This window comes from Vipera berus (genome assembly GCF_964194415.1).
Source record: "Vipera berus genome assembly, chromosome: 2".
In the NCBI taxonomy this organism is placed as follows: domain Eukaryota; kingdom Metazoa; phylum Chordata; class Lepidosauria; order Squamata; family Viperidae; genus Vipera; species Vipera berus.
This window is the reverse complement of record NC_138203.1, coordinates 258,507,184-258,522,755: the sequence shown is the minus strand read 5'-3', so window position 1 is coordinate 258,522,755 and position 15,572 is coordinate 258,507,184. Positions and strand designations below refer to the sequence as shown.

The following is a 15,572-nucleotide window of genomic DNA, read 5'->3' as shown; positions in this document are numbered from 1 at the left end:
TCATTAGGTGGCCAAAGTATCTGAGTTGCTGCAGGTTAACCAAGGTGTATCCAGACTGAGTAGGTTTGAATTGATTTTAACAGAACCACAATTGTCATGATAATTTTTTTTCATACTTTCCATTGGGAAATAAAATTGAATCCAGTCTGGATTTAATCCCAGGAAACTAGCCAAAGAAGAAAACAGCTACTCAACAATGCTTCTAGTAGTGTGGCATTGAAATGTAGCTAAAATAATTGTTTCATAGCCCATAAAGATGCTGAGTTTGTCAGCTGGAGAGCTGACAGCCCAGGTAGGAGACAGGAGCTCCCATTATTTGCCCCAGCACCTGCCCACCTAGCAATTTGAAAGCATGCAAATAGGTGCCACTTCGGTGTGATAGTAATAGCATTCCATGTGCCTTTGCCATATAACCATGCCAGCCACATGACCACGGAAATTGTCTTTGGACAATGAGCACCGTGCCCTAGAGTCGGACACAACTGACAGAGAAACCATTATCTTTTAGCCCATTCCAAGCATTACAGATCAGTTGTGCATTTATCTCTTTTAAGTGCCTCCAGATATAAATGATGGGTTATCGAACATTGAATTCAAAATTATATATGCAGAGTCTGTAACCAATATTTGTTTGGTAACTTTGAGTTACTAAATGAAATTCCACACTTTAATCCCTTTGGGCTAGTGTATGAATAAAAAGGATTTGCTGGGGTATTAAATTAGCTTTTGCTAAGCTTGAGAAGAATCTCCAGTTCCTTTATTAGGAACTTGTTGATTTCTGCAAGACTTTGAAGACTATTCCTTAACCTATCATCTACAGCAGGGGTGTCAAACTCAATTTCATTGAGGGCCGCATCAGCATTGCGGTTGCCCTCAGGGGGCTGGGTGGGTGTGGCCTGGGTGGGCGTGGCTAAAGTGCGTATGGCCTACTGGGTGGGCGTGGCCAGCTCTACATCGTTCGCATCAAGGGTGCCTATGGGGGCCTGGGCAGGAGTGGGACAGATCTGAGGGTCTCTGGCAGGAGGAGGGTCTCTGGGCCAGGGCCAAGGCAGTGGGGGCCGTACCCTCACTGTTTCCAGGATGGCTTCTCAGGCCGCATGAAACCACTTCATGGGCCAGATCTGGCCCCCGGGCCTTGTGTTTGACATGTCTGATCTAGAGATATGGTAGCCCATTGCCTGAGAATTGTAGGAACTGCATCCAGCATGCCCAGTTAGCAATGCCCAGTTAACAGTAACAGAGTTCTTTCTATTTTATATCAAAAGAATATCTGTAGAAAAGGACGCTGGGTATTCAATTATCTTTATTTAGGTAATGTATCTTTGCATAGTTGTGTTGGTGCTGATTGCCTGCTTCATTTCCGTGCAAGATGCTGATTATGTCTGTGAAGAGCAAAAATCAGAAGCAGTATTTCAATCGTGGCTATATTTATTTGATGTGAGCTTTTAGCCACTTATGAGCTTTTGTGTTAATGGTTTTAATTGTCAGTTATAATGTGAACACTATTTTAGAATAATGTATAGTAATTTACTTAAGTAAATAGGAATCCTGTTCCAAGGACCACATTGCAGTCCTCAATGAAGACTTAATCTCCTTTAATCCTTTGATTTAGCATGACTTAAATTGTTAGATTATCTAATTAGGACTTGCATTAAAATGAATTCTGTGTTCCATCATGGAGGCAGGTTAATATCTAGATGACTTTGGCTTGATTATTTAGGAACTAGTCAAGAAATAGTTCAGCTTTTCTTAGGGAAAAATTAGAGAACAGAAAACCCTACCAAGCTAAGATTTGAAGCTGAACAAATAACATTGGGTCAATATTCTCCCTCACTCCTCTAATTTAAACAGTTAAGTGTGGATTGGAGGTATATCTTTAAAAAGGAACAGTAACCACCCACAAACCTACAGGCACATACCTTTCCTGGGACTGTTGAGGTTTATGTAGCAGTCTGACATATATTTCTTTCTGCTATGGACTCATTTTCTGTAATAAAAGCTATAACCCCTATTTGATAAGCTGTATCTGAAATGCAGCAAAATTTCAGTTTCTATGCATGAGATAGGGATTCTGCTATTGGAAGATGCAAATATTCCAAATTCTCACCAGAGGAATGTAACTTCCACGTACAGTGATGGAGAAGCTGTCAGGGATATGCAGGAGGAACATTTTGGTTCAGACATTCAGCTGTCCTTGACTTACAACTGCAGTTGGGACTAGAATTTTGCTCGTAAGTTGTAATGTTTATAAAGTTGAGGCACCTACGTGACCAGACCCAGTTTTATGACTGTTTTTTACAGTAGTTGCTAAGCAAATCATGCATTCTTAAGTCCAAATCCATTCTCTAAAATGGGTGGGTCATCCAGTGACTTGTGGTCATAAGTCCAAATCCATTCTCTAAAATGGGTGGGTCTTTTCCCAAAACCTGGCAAAATAATGCTGGAAACTGGCAAAATATAATCACAAATTACAGTCACATGATCACGGAATACTGCAACCAGTCATAAAAGTGAACCATACCCGGGTGGGAACAGCACTATATTTTATGATTGCTAGAAGTGGTTTGCGAGCTGCAAAGTGCCCTTTCCAAGGATTTCATAACTCCAAATGGATGTTAAATGACTGGCCATAAGTTGAGCAGTACCTGTATTATGATAACTTGTTGCAAATTTTCACTATCATTTCCAGTGAAAATGTAATCGATCAATTCTAGACCATCCTGTGTTATCCAATTAAAGTTATGGTAGAAAGTAGGGCAACTAACCAGGGTTTACCATTGCTGTTGACTCCTTGGTGCTCTCCTGTAGTTGATTTACTTGCAGATGTTTCATTACGCAACTAGATAATAACACTAGTGGTATGATGGTACTTAGTTGGGTAATGAAATGTCTGCAAGAAAAACCACCAAGCTCAAGGAGCACCAAAGACCTCACAGTTTAACCCTGATTTACAGATATTCTCTTCTATCTTTACCATTACTGTAAAATTACTTTTAAACTGGCCTGGTAGAGGGAATAAAGAGAGGGCTTGGTTTCTTAAATGACTTAAAAATATTCCTTTGAATGATTTTTTTTCTGCTCCAAAGGGAAGCAATTGAGCAGAAAAGGCAAATGAAGGGAAATAACTTCATAGTCATGTGCTGAACATTCTGACTCATTTAGCAGCATCTACATCTCAGTGACTTTCATAATATATAATGGAAGAAAGAGTTTGAATTCTAGCCAGCCAGCTTTGGCTAGTTGGTCAGCTCTTGGAGTCTTGTAGTTACATCCACACATTCACAATCACTTAAATATGAGCCAGCAGTATGCTGCAGCTGCCAAAAAAGCCAACACAGTGCTAGGCTGCATTAACCGAGGGATAGAATCAAGCTCACGTGAAGTGTTAATACCGCTTTACAATGCCTTGTTAAGGCCACACTTGGAATACTGCATCCAATTTTGGTCACCACGATGTAAAAAAGATGTTCAGACTCTAGAAAGAGTACAGAAAAGACCAACAAAGATGATTAGGGGACTGGAGGCTAAAACATATAAGGATCGGTTGCTGGAATTGGGTATGTCTAGTGCAGGGGTAGGCAACCTTGGCTCTTTTATGACTCGTAGACTTCAACTCCCAGAATTCCTGAGCCAGTCCACGAGTCATAAAAGAGCCAAGGTTGCCTACCCCTGCTCTAGAGGATGCTTAGAAGCTCAAAAGCTTCTCAGAACTCCCTACAACACAACACTAACAGATCCACTAATACAAATTCTCCTCTCCAACTATCTACACATCCCACCCCCTTGATCTCCCACTGAGAGTCCTTCAGGAAACAGATACCCCAAGAATTGCTAAAACTCTACTTTACTGCTGTATGTCTGATATAATAATAGGTTCTTAAAGCCTGGCAGGATTTCCCCGCTTTTTTTTTTTTTGAGTTTCTTTCTCTTCCTCTGTCTCAGGGTTGAGCTGATGTTTGCTTAACCGTATTCTTGCACTCCTTCTTCAAAGTTAGCTTCATAATCTGCTGTAGACCAACAGGTGCCGATACCCTGTTTCTATAGGAAGGAAGTACTTTGCCCTCTCTACCTTCTCACACGAAGAAGACGGGGTTTAAGTTGAGTTTGTATGTTAACCCTTCTGACTAATTGCTTTTCACTTGCTTGAACTTTAGGTATATTAACCTTATCTTATGGAAATAGTTTGTGTAAGGTTCACCATTATATAACAATTGTAAATCTACTTCTTGTGCAATAAAACAAGCAGCCCAAACTACATTATGTTTTGCTACTCAAACCTGTTGTTAAGCCCTGTATTTGCTAATAAGACCTCCAGTGAAACAAGGAAATATCTTCGTCTTCTCTGCTTCCCCTCTACCCATTTCTCTTCAATTCTCCTGTGGCCTGAGAAACAAACCCTTGAGATAAATTGTCTGTCTGTTTCTCTGTTCTGTCCAAAGCCACCATCCTTTTAGACTGGTATTTTCATATGGCTTCCTGTTTCTTTTTTTTTCTTTTTTTTTGGGGGGGGGGCGAGGGGGAGCATGACAAATAGCATTGGAAAGTCAATCACTTTCCCTCTTGTGTTTGTGAGGGGTCCTTGGTGCTCCCTGAGCTTACTCAAACTAGGTAACATCATCAGTGCTGGTAGGAAGTGGGGTTTGCTCTCAAGATTCAAGGTGCTGGTAATGACCTATAAAGCCCTAAATGGCTTGGGTCCGGGATATCTGAGGGAACACCATCAAGTTCCCTTCGTCCAGTGCGCTCCCACAGGGAGGGTATTCTCAGGGTGCCGGCGGTAAAAGATTGCCGGCGGGTAACGCCCAGGGGTAGGGCCTTCTCAGTGGGTGCGCCTGCCCTCTGGAACTAGCTGCCCGTGGAGCTTAGGACTGCCCCCGACCTCCGTTCATTCCGGCGGGACCTGAAGACCTGGCTCTTCGAGCTCTCTGGCCCAGGCTGAGAATTTTAATTTTAATTTTAATTTTAATTGGGGTTTTTACTCTTTCAGGGACTGTTATAATCTTTTTAATTGTTTTTAATTTTTGCATTTCTTGTTTTAATTCCCTGTAAACCGCCCTGAGTCCTTCGGGAAAGGGCGGTATACAAATCCAATTAATTAAATAAATAAATAAATAAATAAATAAGTAAATAAATAAATAAATAAATAAATAAATAAATAAATTTTCTAGTGGCTTGCCTTGTCGGTAGGGGTGGCACGGTGGATAAGCAGTGGAAAGCCAGCAGCCTAGGTTCCAAGACCCGAGTGGCGACGGAGTGAGTTCCCATCCTTGCCCCAGCTCTTGCCAAACGAGCAGTTTGAAAGCTTGCAAATTGCAAATGCAAGTAGATAAATAGGTACCACTTCAGTGGGAATGTAAGAACACTCTGCAATGTCATGCTGGCCACATAACTGCAGAAATGTCTTCAGACAGCCCTGGCTCAATTGCCTTGAAATGGAGATGAGCACTGCCCGCTATTGTTGGCAGCAACTAGCACAGTAAAATCCACAGGAACCCCTTACTTTTTGCCTTCTGGGTGTTGGTAGGAGTAGTCTCCGAGGTTCTTTAGCTGGGGTGTTTACTGATAGCTTTTTTGGCAATTCCTTGATTGGGGTATTGTTTATTTCATGATGGTTGGTCTGATGTTAATCTTAGTGTTAATCTCTGCTCACCTGGGTGTTGATTGCTTGGGGGGGGAGGGTGTTTTGGTCTTTTTATTCCTTTTTTGGCTTGTTAGTTATCTCTTTTGCACAGTATGTAGGTGTTGTTTATGTCTATGTGCCTATTGATGGCCAATTTGTCAGAGAGCTAGGCTTCCAGGAATTCTCTCTCTGAAAACATACCTGTTCGAACAAGCCGGCCTGGCCTGAGGGTGGGATTGCAGGGGTTTTTATTATCATTTTATTGGGGGTTTTATTAATGTATTTATTGTTTTTATGGGCAAGTATTTAATAACTTTTTAATTTTTGTAACTTTATGTTTTATTCTTGCCCTGTACACCGCCCTGAGTCCTTCGGGAGAAGGGCGGTATAGAAATATTAATAAACTAAACTAAACTAAACTCTAGTGCAGTGGTGGAGAACGTACAGCATGGATGCCAGAGGCAGCACTCAGAGCCCTCTCTGTGGGCACCAGCACTGTTGCCCCAGCTCTGCCTCTCCTCGTGGCCCCTTTCTTCCCCCATAAAGCAGCACAGCCAAGGACATGGCAGCCAGGCACCAGGGACAAGACTCCACCCTCCTGCCCCTTCATGTGCAGTTGATGCTGTGGGGCGTGGGAGGAGGGCGTGGCCTCCTGGGTGCTGCTGGGCCACCTGGGCGATCTGTGTGGGCCGTGGAAGTGGTGAGTGGCACTGTGAGTGGACAGGGCAGACGGCGGGGTGGGGGCAGGCTGAGAGTGGGCCATGGTGGCCATTGGCGGGGCAGGTGGAGTGGGGGCAAAGTGGGAGTGGGTAGCAGGGTGGGGCCGAGGCCGTTTTTTGGGCACTCAGTCTCTAAAAGGTTCACCACCAAGTATTAGTTGGGGTTGTGGCTCTGGAATTTTTTCCTGTTTCTGTTTTTCCTTAAAACGGTCATTAGGGCAGATAACCAGTTGTTAAATTATTTGAATCCCACCACTGTGTTCATGGATGCTCTCTGCTATTTTTCTGCCTATTTGTCCTATATATTGGCTATTGTAGTCCATTAGTGAGCACCAAGGACCCCATATTTTAACCTTGAGCTATAAATCTATAACTGTAAATCTCCTCCTCTATCAATACCTACATAAGTGGTTGAACCTTTAATTAGTAATTCCATTAGTGTGAAAGTTCCATTATACAACACAATATTTCAACTTCCATTAGAGAAACATTCCTTCCTTCCTACCTTCCTACCTTCCTTCCTTCTTTCCTTTCTTCCTTCCCTCCTTTCCTTCCTTCCTTCCCTCCTTTCCTTCCTTCCTTCCTTCCTCCCTTCCTTCCTTCCTTCCTTCCTTCCTTCCTTCCTTCCTTCCTTCCTTCCTTGTTCTGTGGTAATTGAAAGGAAGTCAGAATGGGGTGTGTGTGTGTGTGTCTAAAATTATATTCTGTCCTGGAAATGTGCCAACAGTCAGCAAGACTAGTTCCATGTAAACTCACTAAGAACAGCTTAGTCTATTTTATGATATTGTCATTTTGCTGCCTGCCAGAGGCAACTTGATTTCAGTTACTCAGATGTCAGGGTACTTGCAGAATTTTATTTTTAAAAAGATCTATCCATTGAGCAGAGCTCCAGTTTGACATTGATGTGGGTGTTTACTTTTTCCCCTAAGCTTCAAGACTTTAGAACTGTATGTCAATGCTATGATGCTGCAGTTATGGAATGAAAATACACTAAACGTTAGATATTTTATTTTCACCTAATTCCAATTTTCTACTAGTTTTATCCAATTCTTGTTGGGTTCAGGAAGTGTAATAAAGAAGAAAGATTGTTGCAATGGAGGACATTAACAGCAAGGCCCTTTTAGAAAGACTTATTCCAAAAAGGGGGGGGGTGTCAAAAAAACATATGAACTATTTAGTGGAAAGTGCTGTTGCTTTAAAAATAGATTGTTCTGAAAACAAGCATGAAATGAAATATTAATAAATATAGGTACAAATCAGGCACTATTGAGAAACATATTTATTTTCTTAAAAAGTATAATTAATATATTAATATTAAATCTATAGAAGTTACAATTGAAAAGCCTTAAACTTTTTTAGAAGGTATACAAACCTTTTGAATAGTTAATGCTAAAAGATGATTTTTTTTATCGCTCAGTCTGATCTGATCTGTCTGCTCCCACATAAATGTGCCCTAGGGTTATTATTTGTGTAATTAGGAGGGCTGTCAACCGATTAAAGGATTTTAGTTGATTAATCACCTGGTGCTTCTGAATCTGATTAATCAATTTCATTTAAATAAATTTCAATAATGACAAATCTCAATGGATATGCTTTTTTCAGGATATGGAAGAAAATGTAAGATTTAATTTGGAAAGCTTCCCTTCACTGTTAGAAAAAAAAAGCAGTGAAAACTTACAATCCTAATTATTAGAAAAATACGCATGAATATTGACAACATTTCAATGACAAAATATGGAATATTTAGGAGATATCAAGGAGAAGCCGACTCACATATGTGGTCCTCTCCTAAAGTGACCATCACGGTTGCTTGGAATCTTCCAAGCTTATCTGTTGTTGTTAGCTGCGAAGTCGTGTCCGACCCATCGCGACACTATGGACAACGTTCCTCCAGGCCTTCCTGTCCTCTACCATCTTCTGGAGTCCATTTAAGCTCACACCTACTGCTTCAGTGACTCCATCCAGCCACCTCATTCTCTGTCGTCCCCTTCTTCTATTGCCCTCGATCTTTCCCAGCATTAGGCTCTTCTCCAGTGACTCCTTCCTTCTCATTAGGTGGCCAAAGTACTTGAGCTTATCTACAGTATTTTAAATGCGTGTTTTGGTGGATCCTTTCTCTTTAGTGGCACTGGAAGTACATGTAGAGACCAACTGAAAACAAACCATAGAATAGGGCTTATCAACTTTGGCAGCTTGGAGATGTATGGACTTCATTTCCCCAAATTTCCCTAGCTAGCATAGGAGTCTAGAAGTCCACACATCTACAAGTTGCCAAGGTTGAGAAACACTGACATAGAAAGCTGTTTCCCTGCCATTTTGAGGACGAGGGGTGAGAGGCATTCACTGTGTCATTATGCCTGTAATGGTCTTGAAATCTATTATAAATCAAAAAGCATTTTCTGCCCACGTTTGTTGGAATAACCATGATCTCTGTTCCTATACATGAAGCTGGCTAGTACTTTTCTACCGTGGAAAGTCTTCAGTGAATCATGAATAAGGAAGTAAACAAAAAACCTTGGAGAGATGTCATTGGCTACAGCCATATAAGGGCATAATTACAGAATCTTTCACACCATTGGCTATTCCATATAAGGCAAATTCTGACGCCTCCTGCAGGTGATTGGTCATTACTGTATTTGAATCTACTATTAGCACCAATGTCCCCTTTCAGGATAGGTTTAGAAGAGCACGCAGGATTGGCACGATGTAACTATGTAATCATGATTGGTTAATTTGAACTATAAATAAACGAGGTACACCGCTCCTCGTGGTTCGGTGTTCATCCCAGGAGCAGCGGGGCCCTCATCCCGAGAACTCTCTGTGTCCTTCTTTCATGGGCGCCAACCCTGGGCGGGAGCAGCCCCTGCCCAGCCTCACCAGCAGCTAATTATTCTCAACCTGGCTGTTCACAAGCAGCAGGTTCCCAGCAACCCGGCTGCTCAGACAGCAGCAGGTTCCCAGCACACGTTGACCCAGCTAGAGTTGTCCACTAGAGTTGATTCTAGGTTCTGTAGTCTAGAATAGGATCCAGACACCTTTGCCTGTTAATGTATCCACCTTTTCAGCCTTCTTTGAAATTTAGGCAGCTGTTTGTGTTTTGCCATGCTAAGAAAACACAATTTTGAAAAGTATATTACCTTTAAAATAGTAAACAAGCGTGTAATGTGATTTAATCCTCGGAAATACATTTGAAGTCTTGAGTTGAGTACAGGAAAAGTTTGCAGTGATAAATTCAAGAAGGCCTTTAAATTGTCTTTGCATCTGATTTACCAGGTCATTGTATGATAGTTTCTTCTGTGTTGTTCTCTTTCTTTAGATCCAAAAACATGGACTTACCATTTGATCAAACTGACTTTAAAGTCTAAACTATTCCAGATTTGTAGTAGCCATTTGCAGGAAACCTTTGGTACAATCTGTCCCACCTGTAAATTAGCTTATATTGAATTTAAGTACAAATAACTGAAACAGCCACCAGTTATCATTTCTCTATGTGCCTTGCATCTATTTTTCTTAGCATTGAAGCTTATCCTGAAAGCTTTTAACAGCAGGGCATTGTGCTCTGTTTAAGATAACGATTGCTTTTTAACTAAGTCCAAAGACTACAGTCCTTGGGTCACCAGTATGGTCCCTGTGGGTACCAGTGAACTTGCCAACACTTCCCATGATATTCAACACACGGTCCCACTAAAGTTTTTTGTTTTGTTTTGTTAAAAATATTCTTCTAATTAAATCAGTTAAATGGAAACGAGCATGCTAGAAAGCAAATTACCAATCTCCATCATGATGTTTATTTCCAAGAAAATCTCAGAGCTCAGTGAGCTGGAAATGGTATTTCTTACTCATTTAGAAAAGAAAAGAAGGGGGGGTTGAACTGGGATGCTAGAGAACGTTTTGGGAGTGACTTTGCTTTTTGATAAATGAATCTTTTCTGATTTTCCTCTGATGGCTATGTTAGCCATTTGATCAGAGTGTTCATACTATCCTTGATCTCCTCCTACTGGTGCATAATGTTTGGGGGCCCTATTATGAGGCAAGAAACCCCTAACCCATATAAAAATATATGCTTCCTACTTTGAATCACCACCCCTGCTCCCATCATTCCTCTCCTTTTTTCTCAGGGGGCATGAGAGAAAAGATACGTAAACATTCTCTTTGCAAGACATCAAATGTCCTCAGGACAAAAAAAAAACCTAACCCCAACCCTAAAGATAAATGATGTAATCTGGAATTGATGTCAGTTGATAGCAGCCATGCCAAAATATGACCTGGAAATTATTTAAGTGTCATTAAAGATATTTTGTCTGAGAAATCACTTCAGTGTCTGCCAATATGTTGATAGTCTCACCGGGAAATATCCCATTACATGCCAAGGAATGAATGCTGTGCTCATCTAGCATAGCATAGATATTTTTTAATCTGCCCACGGCTTGCAGGATTGTTTACATCTTTTTAAAATAATTTTTCCACAAGTGTTTTTGCAGCTCCTTATCCACAATAATCAAGTTGCCTCTTGACCTTCTTTTGTCAACTTGATTTCAAATAATTAAATCCATTAGATGGCATTCATTTTTCCTACTAAATCTAATCCTGATTAGTATTAAAGAAAATTACATGCACTTGTGGCAAATAGTAATTAAAGACTTTTTCAGTGAGCTGTCCTACCCTTTTAGAATTTGGAATAATGATGAATGCTGAGACTGATTTGAGGAATGAGAAACAAGACTGAGGGCCCTATCACTCTTCATCTCCATCTTCTGTTTTCAAAAGAACATCTGCAACAATTGAGACAGTGGCAAAGAAAGCATGCATGTGTGTTCATGTGAAGTTGAAGTGTTAGCTCTATGTCAAAATCAGATAAACTGCCTTTTTTGTATAATTAGTAAGGATAGTTTTCCAGAACTCATTGACATTATCACAGGTTTATCACACTTGAGCAAGCTTTACCTGACAATGAAAGATCTTCATTAGATAAGCATGCTTTAAAAATGAACTCATCATTGATTTATCTCTAAAATTGTATTCCCTTCTCTAGTTAATTTTTACTTGTTTCAGCTGAGTAATACAACCCCAAGTTCCAAAGGATGGCATATAGCAGGGGTCTTCAAACTTGGCCCTTTTATGACTTGTGGATTTCAACTCCCAGAATTCCTCAGTCAGCATGCCTGGCTGAGGAATTCTGGGAGTTGAAGTCCACAAGTTATAAAAGGGCCAAGTTTGAAGACCCCTGGCATACAGTTTCCATCAGTTCTCATGGCAAGCTAAGCCATAATATAATTTTGATCCAGTCTACTGGTTCCTCTTGATGTTTGGCAGGGCCAACAAACTATGGATGTCTCCAACACAGTTTGCTTAGTGTGAATCAGGATTTCTATGGCTTAGTCTAAAAGGGAAAAACAAGCTGTGTCTTCTTTCTCTGGCTTGTTTTGAGAGGAACAATGCAAAGACCCCAATTTGAAGAAAACGTTAACAAATGATGTTTTATTCATGCTACTTATTCATGAAGCCAGGCAGCATAATCTATGCCACGGGTGTCAAACTCGCCACATCACATGACATGTCGCGACATATCATGACTTTTTTCAGATTGTCGGGGTTGGGGTGGGCGTGGCATCCGTATGATGCAACCAGCCCGTGGGCCGGCAGTTTGACACCCCTGATCTATGCAGTTTGTATTAGCATGAAAAACAACTAAAGTTCCTTAGTGAAGGAAATACTCTTCTGAATTCCTATGAAGCAATATACTATAGCCTTGGGAAAGGGAAAGAGAGCAATGAACCATTTAAGGGAATCGAAAAGGCAACAAGTCCTAAGAAGTATCTGAGAAAGGCCTTGAAAAATGGAAGAAAGAAGTGCTGTCCAAGCCATAGCCAGATGAGAGAGGGCATAGCCCACAACTGCATAATGGATGAAGAATGAGTCTCAGGAGTCTCCTCAACCCAGCTCCCATGGGAACCCAGTAGCATTGGTTGAGCTGTCATTTGTTGTGCTAATGCAGGTTGAGACAAATTATGTTCCAGCTATTGTGTTAGTTGTATCATGGCATTCCACATATTTGTGCATCTACTTGCTGCTGATGTTGTGACCTTGTAGCAACCAGATGCTCAGCAGAGTTCCTTGAGGATTGGAGGCTATTCCAGAAATTACTCTCTTTGGAAAAGAGTATGAACTTGCAAAATTGATGTCAGCCTTCCCAGATAAACCAGACAGGACATACAAACAGTTGAGCTACTTCTCCTTTGTTGTAAGGCTACATTAATGGAATCTTGCAAGTCTAAAAGTAGAAATGTCCTACTGTCTCCTTTGCCGTTAGGGTAATGGCAATGCTGAGGCATTAGGGATGGTCTTTTCTGAGCCTCTGGCTCCATCCATTATGCAGCTGTGGGCTATGGCCTCCTGTATGTATGTATGTAAAGGAGTCCTGTGGATTTTCCTCTGCTAGTCATTGCCGATGCTGCTCTTCTCCATTTCAAGGCCATTGAAAGGTCCAAAGACATTTCCACAGTCATATGGCTAGCAAAATGAGCCTTGGTGGAGCAGTGGGCTAATGCCTCCTTAAGTAACACCAGCTGCCTGCAATTAGTGCAGGTTCGCATCCCACCAGGCTCAAGGTTGACTCAGCCTTCCATCCTTCCGAGGTAGATAAAATGAGGACCCAGATTGTTGGGGGCAATTAAGCTGACTTTGTAATAATGCCGCTTGGGTGTGTGTGAAAGCCCTAATAAGCAGGCATATACATAGAATGAAGGCTACTGCTAAGCTTGTAAGCCGCCCTGAGTCTTCGGAGAAGGGCGGGATATAAATGGAATTAAAATAAAATAAAATTAAATTAAAAAATTCCATTTTGTTACACACACACACACACACACACACACACAAACATACACATACACACACACACATGTGTTTCTGCTATTCTTCTCTACAACAATAAGTAGAATCCTGGAATCATCCAATTCTTCATCCTTTTGCTTTTTACTTAAGGTATCCAACTTGTAATTTAATGTTTTGCTGAGTGAGAGTTATATATCTATTTATAATGGGATGATGATCAAATGATTATAATGCATGCCAGGTATAGAATAAGATATACTAGAGCAATGATGCTTACAAGAGCATAAGGTTACAATGAACAAGATATACCAATTGCATAAAATAGCTAGTTAGGTTACTTGGCAGAACCTATAGCATGAAGAAGCAAGTGAGTTTTCTTTTAAAGCTTTCCATTATTTTCATGCCTAGGTTTATTGCTGTCAACTTCATCAAAGTATGTGCTTTCTCAAACAGGTCTGTCCTTTTTTACTAGTTAAAATTTTAATATTTGATATCTACATGGTCCAAAATTTCTGCTCAGCCCATAATTCTCTAATTAACCCTATAGTTTAATCCACTGAATTTAGCTTCAAAGGGAGACAACGGCTGTGTTTATTTCTGGCATATCTTGTTTCTCCTTCCTTTGATTTCTGATCAACCATCCTAAAGGAAACTCTAGTTAAAGGATTTTGGGGCAGAAATGTGTCCTTGTTAATCAGTCTCAGGAAGGGAAATGGATCCCTCCAAATGTTTGGATTACAGTTCAGCTACTTGTTAGCCAGGTTAGCTAGGACTGATGGAAATTGAAAGCATCTGGAAAACATTAGCTTGCCGATTGCTGGTATAGGCAATATGTCTAATAGGTAGTCCTTGCTTAGCAAACAAATTGGCAATTCTATTGCTATATGTCATGTTTGCTAAGTGGAAAATCACATGACTGTGACAGGCTTATAACTTCTATTTGGTCATTAAGCAAGTCATCATGGCCATGAAGCAAGACATTGCATGACTGTAACCATTTTATTTCCACCTTCTCCATTACCTCTGCTTGTCTGAAGCTGGTTGTGAAGCACCCAAATGGCAGAGTTCACATGATCCTGGGGTGGTGTAGCAGTCCTAAATGTACACTGGTTGTGAAGCGTCCCAATGGAATGCTGCAACAATTTCAGATGCAAGAATTGGTGCAAAGGTGCTGTTTTTACACAATCATAACTTTGAATGACAGTTAAACAAGGCAGTTGGTAAATGAGGATTACCTAGCATAACAGCACTTTAAGCTCCATCTTTAGCTAGAATGTCTAGTGGTGTGGTTTGTTGAGATTTATTTTCTAACAATATCTGGTGGACCACTCTATGCCCATGCCTATTATACGCTGATGATGCTGTCATTGGTAATGCATTCCCTCTGATCCTAGCAATTACAACACTAGTGATCTGAGTTCAAAAAGCATCTTTTGAATTGTTATCTCAAAACAGCATATGCCCCATGGAAAAGCAGTTCCAGAAGAATGTTGTCATGTGGCATGAAGGTCTTCTGTTAAACCTGTAGGTAGATTAGCCTAGGAGATTCGTTGTTTCCCTGCCAGCTGTAATAATGCCTCTCTGGCATCCATACAGGACTCACAGTTTGACAGCTTCCTGTTAAATTATGTTCCTTTTATCACAGCTTTCCTTGTGATGTACTGTAGATATGGATCCTCACGGTTACTAAAGCAGATACGTATTCACTTTAATTCAACTACAGGGGTTTCATAAGATATTCATCCTACACTTGCCATGCAGAATAAGTGGATAGTTAATGGTTTAATAAGGGCAAAACAGATGTAGAAAATGTAAGGAAGAAAAGAAAATGGATTGATTACCCAACTGAGGGAGAGAATTGGGATGGCTGCTGAATTCTACATGGCATCTTGCAATCAAAATATTTTGCTAATTATCTACCGCCTTAATTGTATGGTGGCGTTTCTTCATATTTTCAGTAATTTGTTTCTTCATAAAGTTTCCTTGTCTCTTTGAAATAAATCTGTAACTCTTGTAATATTGTTTACATAGTATTACATATTAATGTGAAATGTTTTTTTTAAAAAATGTTAATCATAATGCTTTAAAACTTGATTAGATTTAATTGAAAGGTAAATATGCATTTTGTAATCAGTCAGGTGACTTCCAGAAAGATGGAAGTTTCTTAGTATTCTGAGGTATCAAAAGTTCACTTTTGTAATTGAGATTCCTGTGAATTGGATTAAATTTGAAGAAATAATTCAGCATTTGCTTCTGTGAACTTGCATTGCTGAAGGTTGATCTGAATCCAGTCATGTGTGGACTTTGCACAAAATATGCTTCATTTTCCAGAAGAGGAGTTGATCAGGAGCCAGCTACGGTATAAGCCCAGAAATGGAATATCTGACATGTTGCTAGTCTTC

The 15,572-nt window shown here is 40.5% G+C and overlaps 1 protein-coding gene across 1 annotated transcript in view; it reads left to right on the top strand.

The window, feature by feature from the left end:
* Positions 1-15,572, top strand: part of PTPRG (protein tyrosine phosphatase receptor type G) — a 702,650-nt gene that overhangs the window by 410,424 nt on the left and 276,654 nt on the right. The gene's annotated exons all lie outside the window — the stretch shown is intronic.